Raw genomic sequence first — 13,914 nt, forward strand, 5'->3', positions numbered from 1 at the left:
TGTCATAGGTATCACATGTTGTGCATTAGACTGGGTATAATTCAATGACTTCAAGCTACAAATTCTCATCTTTGAATGAGGTCAGCATGCAAGTAATGGTTGGTCATCTTTCCCACAATTCCAGCTTTTTCTTCCAAATCCAATTCACCTATTCCAAACCCACATGGGATCGGAGGATGAAAAAAATCTCACCAGCTAATCCACTTTGCTGACATACAGATAAAACATCATGACTCTACAGCTTTGCCATGTTTTGTCCTAGAGTTCTAAAGAGTTTTAACTCCTATCTCTACTTGTTATGCTCCTGGTTGTCATTCAAGAACTGTATCGTTATTGTCTTCTTAGTGAAAATTTCCCTAAAATTCCTAGGAAGAAAAATCTTTCTCCTTTGTTCTCCCTGGGCCGTCTCCATATGCCACACTTATGATACTTGGCAAATAATTTAATAATTATTAAATCTATTCAACATCCAATCCTACCAGATGATTAACACAACAGAAGAAAAACTTTTTTCGGGGACATCAGTACATCCATAATTTCTAGGGGTAGTTGGCACATGGCAGATATACAGTACAACATTGGCTAAGTGGATGGGTGGATAGATGGAAGGATCCATGCTTAAATGGAACTAGAAGAGGATGGTTTTGTTGGTTTTCCATTGTGAGTAGGAAATAGAGTGTGATTCCCTATTTTTTTTTTTTTTTTAACATTTACTGATGGTGTTCAAGCATTCCCCCCATCCTATTCCTTTTCTGCCCCACACCTAGTCACCATGATAAGAATGCCTGGGGCTCTCTCTCTTTTGGTGTTGATAAGAAGATCAAACCATGCACAGGAACTCCTTACCTCCTAACCACCATAGAATCTCCACACCAGTCCCCTTTCCTGCTTCCTCCAGCCATTTTTTAAAAAATATTTTATTTATTTATAAGAGAGAGAGATCACAATTAGGCAGAGAGGCAGGCAGAGAGAGGGAGGGAAGGCTCCCCGCTGAGCAGAGCGCCTGATGCGGGACTCTATCCTAGGACCCTAAGATCATGACCTGAGCCGAAGGCAGAGGCCCAACCCACTGAGCCACCCAGGCGCCCCTCTCCAGCCATTTTTGGACCTGCTTGGGAATTACCCTGAAAGCTCCATTACATGTGACATCATTATCCTTTTGGTGCATGTGACATCATTAGTGTTGCCATCTGAACTGAATTTTGAGTGGGGGTCCACCCTGTCTCTAAGGGCTGGCTCTAACACACTATCACAAATTACCACCAACCGAGTGACTTAAAACTCAGCTTTATTATTATTGTAGAGTTCTGTAGGTCAGAAGTCCAACATGGGCCTCACTGGTTGGGCTACATCCCTTTCTGAAGGCTGTGGAAGAGAACCCATTTACTTGCCTTCCCCAGTTTCTAGAGGTTGCCTGGATTCCTTGGCTCTCAGCCTCTCTTCCACCTTCTAGGCCACCAGCAGGGCATTTCTCTGACCCTCTCCTTCTGCCACAACTGAGGAAGGAAGGTTTTTCTCTTTCAAAGACTCATCTGATGAGGGTGGGCTCACCCCCAATGATTAGATAATCTTCTAATTAAAACGATAATCTTCTAATCTCAGTGTCTGCACCCTGAATCATATCAACAAAGTTTATTTTGTCATGTAACCCCATATTCACAGGTTCTGGGGATTAAGGTATGGACCTCTTGGGGTTGGGGGTATGTATTACTCTGCCCACCACCATAAGCTAAAAAATACCCACATGAAAACTTAGTCATTTGCTGTAGCATGGGGTTGATCTTTGTAAAAACAAAGCAGAAGTGAAACTGGGAGAATCCAGGTCAACAATAATAAAAGCTCAAAGAAACAGAACCAATGGTGTGGATAGAGAGAAAGAGATTTATGATGAGAACTTATGGGACTCATGTGATTATGGAGGCTGAGAAGTTCCACAGTCTGTTGTCTGCAAGCTGGATACCCAGGAAAGCTGGTGTGTAATTCTATCCAAGTCCAAAGGCCTGGGGACCCTTAGGAGCTGATGGTGGAAATCCCAGTCCAAGGGTAGGAGATGACTGAGGTCTCAATTTATCAGTCCAGTAGAGAAAGAAAATTCAGCTCTCTTCTGTCTGTTTGTGGTATTCAGACCCTCAACAGATTGGCTAATGCCCACCCACATCGTGGAGGACAGTCTTTTTTACTCAGTCCATCAACTCAAATACTAATCTCTCCTGAAAGCTTCCAGAAATAACGGTTAGCCAAATCTCTGTGCACGCCAGGAGCCAAGCTGACACTAAAATTAACCATCATAGGGAGCATGATGGAGTCGGGTTTTTATGATAGCATTACTTTTCATTGAGCATAATAGGTCACCCCTCAGCCTCTGTGTCCTGTCTCTGACATGTAATGTGAGAAAGTGGGAGGTGTTAGGGCCCAGTCTTACTTGGAAAATTTTTGGGCGCCTGGGTGGCTCAGTGGGTTAGGCCGCTGCCTTCGGCTCAGGTCATGATCTCAGAGTCCTGGGATCGAGTCCCGCATCGGGCTCTCTGCTCGGCAGAGAGCCTGCTTCCCTCTCTCTCTCTCTGGCTGCCTCTCTGTCTACTTGTGATTTCTCTCTGTCAAATTAATAAATAAAATCTTTAAAAAAAAAAATAAATAAATAAAATAAATAAATAAAATCTTAAAAAAAAAAAAAAAAAAGAAAGAAAATTTTTGAGAAGTGCTTGCATCAAACCAACGCCACTGACTTCAGGAGCACCCCGAGGGAGAGAAGGGGAGCCAAGCCAAAGCACCTGCACATCTGGGTCATCAGATTCCTACTTGGTGGCAAGCATGGTGCAAGCCAGTAAGTAAGCATGGTTTCTGTTCACCTCAGCAGATCCAAGAATTAGATAATCTAACCTGCCAGTTTTACAAAAGCACAGATTCACAAGGTTAAGTCAACTGTCCAAGGCTACTCATTTACTCAGTGATAATTCTGAGATTCAAACCAAGCCCCCAACTCCAAAGATGGGACTTTTCTCTCTACTACCCTGACGTTAGAAGACATTTCAAGCTCTCCACAGTGCTGGAGAGTGATGACAAGGGTCTGATCCCCAAGTCTCCAACGGAAAGTGTTGCAAAATAGACCTCACAAAGAAACAGGAAATCAAGGTTCTGCTTCTTGCTGCCATTTTTATTTATAGGACTTTGAGTTGTATTTGTTTTCTGGAGGTGAGGCCCCAGAACATTGACACTTCATTTATTTCAAAGGAGAAGGCCAAGTTAGGCAGAATATTTTAGTTCCTTTCTGCTCTGAGATTCGCTTTCCAGAATCAGATGTCTGCTATATACCAGAGGCCCTAGATAGTGTCCTTTTAATTGTGTAGACTCTACTTGTAGAACTTACAAAAAAAAAAAGAGAGAGAGAGAGAGAGAGAGAAAGAAAGAAAAAAAATTTGAGAACAAGTCTTCACAGGAGCTCACTCTCTCTGGTCCAGTAACAACCAAGAGGTCAACATGCTATGGAAGAAAGAACACTGAGTCATAAGCCAAGACTCCTCCTCTCTCACTCATTAGCTGTGAGCCCTTTGGCAAATCACTTAGACTCTCTGTGCCTCCATTGCCTCATCTGTAATACGGGCACAATGTTTGCTGTACCTCTTTTTAATATAAAATCGAGTATCCTTATCAGTGTGGTAAGAAGTCCACCCAGCCTAGAAACCTGCTGCTGGTTGGAGTCAAGAGGACAAGGATGGGACGGGAAGTGGGGAGGTTACACAGATTCAAAAAAAGTTGATATTCACCTTTGCATCCTGACCCAGCACTTTCTTTCAGTTCTACATTCTGTCCCCAATCTTCTCCCAGCCAAAGCTAGGTTTACTTTATTTTTATTTTATTTTTGCTTTGCTCCTGTAAATACCGTGACGATGGATAGTAACAAAGCATGATTGTTCCCCTTCCCTACTCTTCCCTACGTGAAACCCTCCAAGATCTTTAAGTTGTAAATACCCACGAAACCCTCCACGATCTTTGAGTCATAAAGAGCTATACAAAAGTAAGTCATTGCCATTATTATGATTATTGCTATTATTTCCATGATTATTACCACCTTTGTGATTATTAGATTTATTAGATTATTAGATTCAGAACAACGGGATAGGGTAGAAGGCATGCTGAGCCAGGCACCAAGAAAACAGCCTTGGCAGTAATTGAACAGGTGATCGTGGGCACATCAGCTGACCCCTCTCTGCCAAATGTTCTCCACATTCAAGTGGTGAGTCGGACCATGTGACATCCCGGAACCCCTTTTAGTCTCTAAAATATTAGTCTGCAGCATCGAATCTTTACTTTCCACACACGAGGTGGCCCACCTCAAGTGCTGGTTCTCGATCTTGTGGCCTGAATGCATTTTCTGTCCTGGTTATTTTTAGCTCTGGTGGTCTTTTTGATGTGTTTGCCTCTGCAGAAGCACATGTTAGCGGCAGCTGCTCTGGCCCAGGCCTGGTTGCCTGATTAAAAGAACATATCTAGCAAGCGCAGATCTCCATAACTACTGTTTTGTTGCACTGAATGCTTGTGTTAGAAAAGCAGATGTGGGGGGCACCTGGGTGGCTCAGTGGGTTAAAGCCTCTGCGATTGGCTCAGGTTGATCCCAGGGTCCTGGAATCGAGCCCCGAATCCTGCTCTCTGCTCAGCAGGGAACCTGCTTCCCCCTCTCTCTCTGCCTGCCTCTCTGCCTACTTGTGATCTCTGTCTGTCAGATAAATAAATAAAATCTTTAAAAAAGAGAAAAGAAAAAGAAAAGCAGATGGGATCACTCCCAGGGAGTCTGTCCAGGGAGCATCAGCATAATATACAAGAACAAAGGGCATCTGGGTGGTTCATTCAGCTAAACATCTGACTCTTAATTTCAGCTCAGGTCATGATCTCAAGGTTGTGAGATTGACCCCCACATGGGGTTCCTCACTCGGTGGAGATTCGGCTTGAGATTCTCTCCCACTGCCCCTCCCCCTGCTTGGTCGGTCTCTCTCTCTCTCTCTCTCTCTAATAAGTAAGTAAATAAATAAATCTTTTTTTTAAAGACTTTATTTATTTATTTACTTGACAGAGATCACAAGTAGGCAGAGAGGCAGGCAGAGAGAGAAGAAGGGAAGCAGGCTCCCCGCTGAGCAGAGAGAGAGCCTGATGAGGGGCTCGATCCCAGGACGCTAGAGTCATGACCTGAGCTGAAGGCAGAGGCTTCACCACTTAGTCACTCAGGTGCCCCAATAAATAAATATTTAAATAATATGCAAGCAAGGGAGCTAGAGTTCGAGCTCTGTCCCCTCCGGTATCACTTAGGAGATTGCAATCTTACACAGAAAGATACAACCCCACCTATTTCCCAACATTCTCACTTAATCTCTCAAGAGCCCTGTGTGGGTGTATATACTTCTAGGCATCACAAAGATGAATGAGACAGAAGGAGCGCTGGGGGAGAGAGAGGAAGAAGAAAACAGACTGCCAATCCACCTGTGCCATTTGATGGGCTCAATTCCATTATTTAGGGGTTTTGCTGTGTTGCCCACAAATACAAGGAGCCTGAACTCTGCCTTCAAACTCAGCCTAAGTAAAAATGTCCTCTAGGGTAGGGTCCTGTGGTTAAGCCTTAGAGACAAGCTCTCTGATTCATGCTAATCGTTGTTTTTCATCTTTTGGACCCAGGTGCTCAGCGAGGTTCAACTAGTCTTAATTATACTATTCAAGCTACAGTTTTCTGTCTGCGTGGAGAGACTTGGAACACTTAGCTCAAAGACCTCACTCAAACTCAGTGAATGAGTTAAGCAAGGGGTCAGTTAAGAAACACTAGAACTGGGTGAAGGTGGTCAAGAGGTACGAATACCCAGTTGTCAGATGAATAGATTTTGGGCATGTAACGTACAATATGATGGCCGTACTTCACGAGATCGTATCGTGCATTTGGAAGACTCTAGGACAGCAGCTCTTCCTGTTGGGTCCCCCAATAATGGGTCCATGGTCAAAGGAGTGAGACTGATACAAAGCGAAGGTCAAGTAAAGGTTTATTTCGCACCGAGCATCAAGAATCAAACCAACCGGGGGCGCCTGGGTGGCTCAGTGGGTTAAAGCCTCTGCCTTCAGCTCAGGTCATGATCTTAGGGTCCTGGGATCAAGCCCTGCTTCGGACTCTCTGCTCAGCGGGGAGCCTGCTTCCCTTCCTCTCTCTCTCTACCTGCCTCTCTGCCTACTTGGGATTTCTGTCAAATAAATAAAATCTTTAAAAAAAAAAATAGAAAAGAATCAAACCGACTGGCCGGGGCTCTGCCTCCTACAGAGAGGGCAACCCCTCTCAGCCTCACAGACTAACTTTTATAGAGCAAAGGCCATGTGGTTGGGCCTGGCCACACACAGGTGGCCAGTGAGATTATAACACACAGAGAAAGCCACACAGACATGCTGGGTCCCACATGGGTGGCTGATTGAATTACAATTCACTTCATAGTAGCTATTTGGACTTTAATTTTTTTATTTTTTATAAACATATATTTTTATCCCCAGGGGTACGAATTAGCCTATCACCTTAGTCAGAACTGGCGCCCAAAAGGCGGGGTGCTAGGAAGACAGTATGTGCGCTTTACTGATCGGATGTCTCCACCTGACCTGACCCACCCTTGTATTCCGGCTCTGTTCTCTGGGACTGGTTTCCCGGACTTGTTTGTTTTTTAAAGATTTTATTTATTTGACAGAGAGAGATCACAAGTAGGCAGAGAGGCAGACAGAGAGAGAGGGGGAAGCAGGCTCCCCGCTGAGCAGAGAGCCCGATGTGGGGCTCGATCCCAGGACTCTAGATCATGACCTGAGCCGAAGGCAGAGGCTTTAACCCACTGAGCCACCCAGGCGCCCAACCCCCCGTGACTTGCTTTTAAGTAAGTTCCCCTGGCGCGGGTGTAGGGTCAGTTTAAGTTTTACTGCATAAACAACAAAATGGCTATTCAAGCAAGGTGGGGACACTCTGGCTAAATAGGCCTGTACATTCCAAGTTCTCATATTAAGGGCAAAAGAATTGGTAGCTGTGAGGCAACGATGTTAACGTACCATCGTGATCATTTCACAACAGGCTCATATCAAGTCATTGTGTCTCATGCCTTACACTTACACAGTGTTATAGGTCAACAGGATCTCAATTAAATGGGGGGAGGGGCAGAAAATAAATAAATAAATAAATTCAAATGTTAAAAAAAAAGAATCCCTCAAAGATACCTTAGAATTGGGGTGCCTGGGGCGCCTGGGTGGCTCAGTGGGTTAAAGCCTCTGCCTTGGGCTTGGGTCATGATCTTAGGGTCCTGGGATTGAGCTCCACATCGGGCTTTCAATTTGGCAGGGGGCCTGCTTCCCCCTCTCTCTCTGCCTGCCTCTCTGCCCCTCCCCCTGTTCTTCCTTGGTCTTTCTCTTCAGAAAGAAAAAAGATACATTAGAATTGTTGAATGTCCGTGATTCCTTGATAGAACTAGTTAATCCCAGCAGGAAAAGGACTGGGTCCAGTCTGGAATCACAGGCCTAGAGAATGTGTTTTTTTCTGTATTTGATTGTGTTTTATCTGTATGGAGGTCATGCCCATTCCCAAGTGCTCCCAGTGCCGTCAAACGACTCTGAGGGTAACAGCCTTGCGCCGGGCGTATTTAGGCAACCTTTGCTATCTGCTTGAAGTTCTGGTTACTTTTTGAAGCAGTGACAATCTGGGGAGCTCTTGCCTCCTCCAGTTTTCTACTTTCCATCCATGTCCCCCAAGATCTCAGTGCGCTCTGGTGATAGTTCTATTCCAAACACCACATGGGCTTTTGGGAGAATAGGCTAAAGTTTCAGTACAGGGTCCATCTCAAGCTCTTCCTAGGCTCCCAATCAGGAATTCTGGATGTTAAGTCCTGAGGATTAAGCTCCTTGATCTCGGGAGCCGGGCAATAACACTGGAATTTTTAAGAGACTTACTCGGTACAGAATGCTTTGCACAGATGTAAGCACTGATCGACTGCACACGGTAATGATCCAGCTTGCCACTTCTGTTTGCTCCAATCTTCTCAAGATGCCTCCAGTTTCAGTTCCAAGGGGATGGGGTTGCCTACAAGCTTGGCACACGAGCAGCCTAGCGCCTGGGACAGCTCCGGGTACAGCTAGCTTCTTGGTGATGTTAACCAGAGTTGGCTGCTGGGATCTTAGAGGCTCAAAAGGAATTTTAAAAAAATTGTGCTTGAGCCCAGAAGAAAGCCCATAAAATCATTTCCTTGTGTCTGTGGGTTCCACCCATGAATGGCCTGCCAGACCCAAATACCTGGGAAGAAAACAGGGTCCAGAGAGAAGAAAGAAGAAGAAACTGACACTGGAGGGCAAATGCGTCAATCCCCAAATTCTGGATCCACCAGCACATAATTGAGGACAAGGGGTTGCACCTCTCCTGCGTATTTCATTCATGTACGATTTTAGGGAGAAAGCTACGTAATCTTCTATTGCACTAGCTAATATTCCTCATCAGCGTTCTAAGAAACGCACCCCACCTGGAAACCTGCTGCTGAGTGAGGAAAGAAAGACAAGGTGGAAAGAGAAAAAAGGAAGGACGGAGCTAACTCAAAGACAATGAGTATCTCCTTGGCCTCCACCCAAAAGCAGTCTACGCTTTCAGTCCCTCATTGGGTCCCCAATCTTTTCCTGGTGAAAGCTATATCGACCGCCTCTACCTTTGTTTGGCTCCTGTAAGTATCATGACAATGACTATTAACAAGGCACCATCGTTTCTCTTCTTTACGCTCCCAACCTCGTTAAATCGTCCAGAAAAAGCTCTATTTTGTAGCCAAGCTTACTTCAAATTGACATGAATCACGAAGCCCACCTCCTCTCAGTTCTGCCTTCCCTGGCCAACCGGCCCCCAGGCAAGTCAAGCAATCAGCTCCAGGTGCCTCTGTGCCTTTGCATGGCTGTTCCCACCATTCGCATGCCTGTCTTTTCTTACCTAACGGGTCTCCCGACTCACCCAGGGCTCGCTCCTGCCGTCTCTACAGTCTGTCTCCTTCCCATCCCTCAGGGGGCTGGCAAGGCTCCTGGCTTCCTTCCCAAGCCTGGTTCTCCCATGGTCTTATAACATGTGTATATCATTCTCACAGAATGCTCCTTCACCTCTCCTTTTCTCAGCCATGAACGACTCAAGGGCAAGGTCCCCGTCTTACTCACCTTTTTTATTACTAGCAACCAGTAAATGATGGTCGCATGACGGATCTTTCACCGGAGGAAGCCTCCCTCTCTTCTTTATCCCATCATGAACTCTGCTCCTCGTTCTTTGCTCTCAGTGAGGACAGATCGTCCATACGTAACGGATGGGAAGAGTCGCGTTAATAGGCCACACTACGACATAATGCATGTGTGTGGTTCTGGGAGGAGGGGTGTGATACATGGAGTGTAGATGCAATTATCTTCCATCGTCTGTTCATTTATCTGTCCCTTCCCTCTTCATCACATAACCAACACCATGTCCAAAACGACTCCAGTAAGAAGTGAGGCACTTGAAGGGTGTCAATGCACGCTCAGCCAATGATCGGTAAATGAATGAACTGAATGGCGGAATAAATTAATAAAAGCAATATGTTGGGGCGCCTGGGTGGCTCAGTGGTTTAAGCCTCTGCCTTCGGCTCAGGTCATGATCTCAGGGTCCTGGGATCGAGCCCCACATTGGGCTCTTTGCTCAGCGGGGAGCCTGCTTCCCCCTCTCTCTCTGCCTGCCTCTCTGCCTACTTGTGATCTCTCTCTGTCTATCAAGTAAATAAATAAAAATCTTTAAAAAAAATAAAATAAAAGCAATATGTTCGGGGGCAAGTTCGCAAGACGTTGGGGTGATCGTCTGCGATTGTCCTCGTGGCGTCTGTGCTGAATGGGGCACGAAAGGTTGATAAATGTTAGTCATCCTCACTGTCATCATCATCAACAACGTCGTCATCAGGAGTGCCTGCTATTTCTATTCAGGATGGATCAATTACTATGAAAGGCTGATGCCCATCATTATGGTGGATATTTAAGGTTCTGGGAGTTCCAGCTGACTGCAATCAGACAAGCAGTATGTGCCAGGTCCTGGGCTATGTGCTCTACAAGCAACATTTTGTTTAATCCTCAGAAGAGTCTTGTAAAATAGGTATCATTATTCCTTTTTATAACTGAAGAACCTGAGCCTCAGAAATTGGGTAAATTGCAGAAGATTTGGGCGAGAAGGTGGTACAGTTGGAATTGACCCCAGGTCTGCCTGTCTGAAATAGCCATGCTTTTCTAGCATTATACTACATCGATCTATATGCTAAGAAAAAGAAGGAAACGTTCTCAATATTGACACCCATTTCTTGTAAATAGATGATTTCTTTGCAAAGCCCAAGCCCTCCAACCTATATGAGATAACATAAGAAAACAGCAAGTAAAAGCTGATTATGAAATAAGTGCTCAAAAATCTTGCCTTGCCCATAGATTCCCCAATATTTTGTTCAAAAATGAAATGGTATTTCAAGGTCTCATTCGCAGGCCACCTGGCTGGCTCTGTCAGAAGAGCTTGCAACTCTTGATCTCAGGGTTGTAAATTCAAGCTCCATGCTGGATGTAGAGAGTACTAAAAAATAATAATAATAGGAGCCTGACCCTAACTCTAACCCTAAATGTAACCCAGACCCTGACACTAACACGGGCCGTCCCCGAATCCTATCGCTGAACCTAACCCTAACACTAACCCCTAACCCTACCATGGACCCTTACCCTAACAAGTTCTAACCCTACAGTCATCCTAACGCTAACCCTAACAAAAAAAAAAAAAAAAAGAAAGAAAAAAAAAGAAAAATAAAAAATAATAATAATAATAATAAATAAAGATCTCGTTTGGAACAACAATAAAAGGATTAAACTATCACATCATGTACCCCAGTTCAGAAGATGTGCTTTCTTGGGTGGCTCCCAGCCCAACTCACCCTGGCCCCAGCCCCAGAAACCAAGGTTTCTTCTTTATCTTGAGGATGAAAATTTAACAGCGATTTTGGCAAAGAGGGAGTGAAACTCGTAAGTAGTATTCAGGGCCTATATTAAGAAGACAGGTGAAAAACTTTACTGGAAGATATATAATAATGAGAATATGTTAAGAGACCTGCCCTGTTTCAGGATGAGAAGATTTAATATTGATAAAAAAAATCAATTTTTCAAAAATTTAGCTTTACCTTAATGATGCCAGTAAAAACACAGCAGGACTCCTTTTCCCAAACCTCACAAAATGGCTTTAACATTCATGTGGGAGAACATACACAGTAGAGAAGCCAAAAACATTTTGGAAAAGAAGAGTCACAAGGAGGACTTACCACACAAATATTAACATGTAATATATAGCATAATAATTAAAGCAATATGTTCCTGGCACCAAATTAGGAGGACAGAGTAATAAAATGGAGTAGAAGTGTAACAGCAGACCCAAGTGTGTGTGTATGTATACACATAGGTAATATTTGATAAAGGCAAAATTTGGAATCCATAAAAAAAAAGAATAAATAATTCAAGAAATGGTTTGGGGAAACTGGCTAACCCATTTAGAAAGTAAATGTAAATACCAAACTCACACACACTACACCCTAGATAAATTCCAGATGTGCTAAAATTTTAGGTGTCTTACAAAAGTAAACTATAAAACACAGTAAACATTTCTATGTCCTTTTTAGCAGATCAGAGCCCAAGCGTCTTACCAGGAGCAGAAATCTAAAAGAAAACAACAACAAAATAAACAAACAAACAAACAAAAAACCCAGAGACTTGACTAAATACAATTTTGCAATGTTTATAAGTAAAAGAAAAAAAAAATCGAAGACCAAATGACAAACCCAAATAAGATCTTTTAAGTTATACGGTAGAAACTTCATTCCTCCATATGTAAAGATCTTATGGGAATCAATTAGAAAGAGATGAACAAGACAGAGAAAAGCTCAGGAAAAGCAAGTCGCAGAAGAAACACAAACCTGGGTGCCTGGGTGGCTCAGTCGGTTGAGCTTTTGCCTTGGCTCAGGTCATGATCTCAGGGTCTTGGGATGGAGCCCAGCATGGGGCTTCCTGCTCAGTGGGGAGCCTGCCTCTCCCCTTGCTTGTGCTCTCTCTCTCTCAAATAAATGAAATCTTGGAAGGAAAAAAGAAAGGAAGGAAGGAAAGGAAAGGAAGGAAAAAAGACACCCAGTTGTCAACCCTATAAGACATCTGAGAAATGCATCAAAAAACATCTTTAAGGGGGTGCCTGGGTGGCTCAGTCATTGAGCGTCTGCCTTCAGCTCAGGTCATGATCCCCGTGTCCTGGATTGGAGCCCCGCACCAGGCTCCCTACTCAGTGGAGAGCCTACTTCTCCCTCTCCCACTCCCCTTGCTTGTGTTGCCTCTCTTGCTGTGTCTCTGTCAAATAAATAAATAAAATCTTTAAAAAAGAAAAGCATCTTTGAGAGAATGCTGCTTCAGCCATCAAAGGGGCAGTGATTTTCTGAACCGTTGGTTAGATTTGAGTAAGAGGCACTTTCATGACCTACTTGTGAGGAGTATAAATTTATTTCTGGACATTAATTTTGTTACAGATATGGAAAAACCCTGAAAATAATAGTGACCTGCTCTGGAAATAAAAATAAGGACATTAACCATACATGCAAATAAACTTTCAGCTTTTAGAAAGTTTATGGAATCGTCGTTATGGTCATGATAGGCTAGAAATAGTTCGAATTTTGATATTTAGAGAAATGATTTTATTTTATTTCTTTTACTTTTTCTTTTTTTAGAGAAATGGTTTTAAAAAGTGGTTGTGCGTTTACACCATGAAATACCATATGGACGTATGAATGGATAAAGAAGATCCAGTATATTTATATACAGAAAGAGAGAGAGAGAGAGAATATATAAAAATATTAATATCTTTTAATTTATATTTTTATTTATTATATTTATATTCAATTATAGATAATATATAAATGATATTTATTTATATATATGGTGGAATTATATATATTATAAATAACATTATCTATACATATTATATTTATAGATAGGTAGATCTAAATTATATATATAGATAGGTAGATCTATATATATTATATATATATATTTTAAGATTTTTATTTATTTATTTGACAGAGATCACAAGTAGGCAGAGAGACAGGCAGAGAGAGGGGAGGAAGCAGGCTCCCCGCGGAGCAGAGAGCCCAATGTGGGGCTCGATCCCAGGACTCTGGGATCATGACCTGAGCCAAAAGCAAAGGCTTTAACCCACTGAGCCCCCCAGGCTCCCCTATATAATATATATTGATAGATATATCTATATATTATATATTACATAATAATATATAATGGCAATGTATTTTATCATGTATTAATATATATTTATTAATATATCATTATCAGTACATTTGTGTATTATATTAATAATCATTAATTTTATACTTGCATTATTAATATGTTTATTAATAATAGCTATTATAACACCAATTGTAATGACAATTATAAATATGTATATGCTATAATAACTATAATAATTAATAGTTATTAATAATATCATATAAGTGTATTATATAATCATATCATTATCATATAATCATATATTATCATATAAGTATATTACTGATAATACATTATAAATAACATATCATAAATAATATATATAATTAATATATATAATATCTATTTTATGACACATAAGACATTCAAGATCAGTGAGATGAGATGATACGGTCCATATCTTCCAGGGAGGACAGCCCCCTGCAGCTTTTACGTGAAATGTGGCCAGTGCTACTGAGAAATGGAATCTTTAATTTTCATCACTTTAACTAATTCTTTTTTTTAAGACTTTATTTATTTGTTAGAGAGAGAAGAGCACAAGCAGAGGGAGGGGCAGAGGGAGAATCAGATGCCCTGCTGAGCAGGAACCACCCC

This window comes from Mustela lutreola, chromosome 15 (genome assembly GCF_030435805.1).
Source record: "Mustela lutreola isolate mMusLut2 chromosome 15, mMusLut2.pri, whole genome shotgun sequence".
NCBI lineage: Eukaryota > Metazoa > Chordata > Mammalia > Carnivora > Mustelidae > Mustela > Mustela lutreola.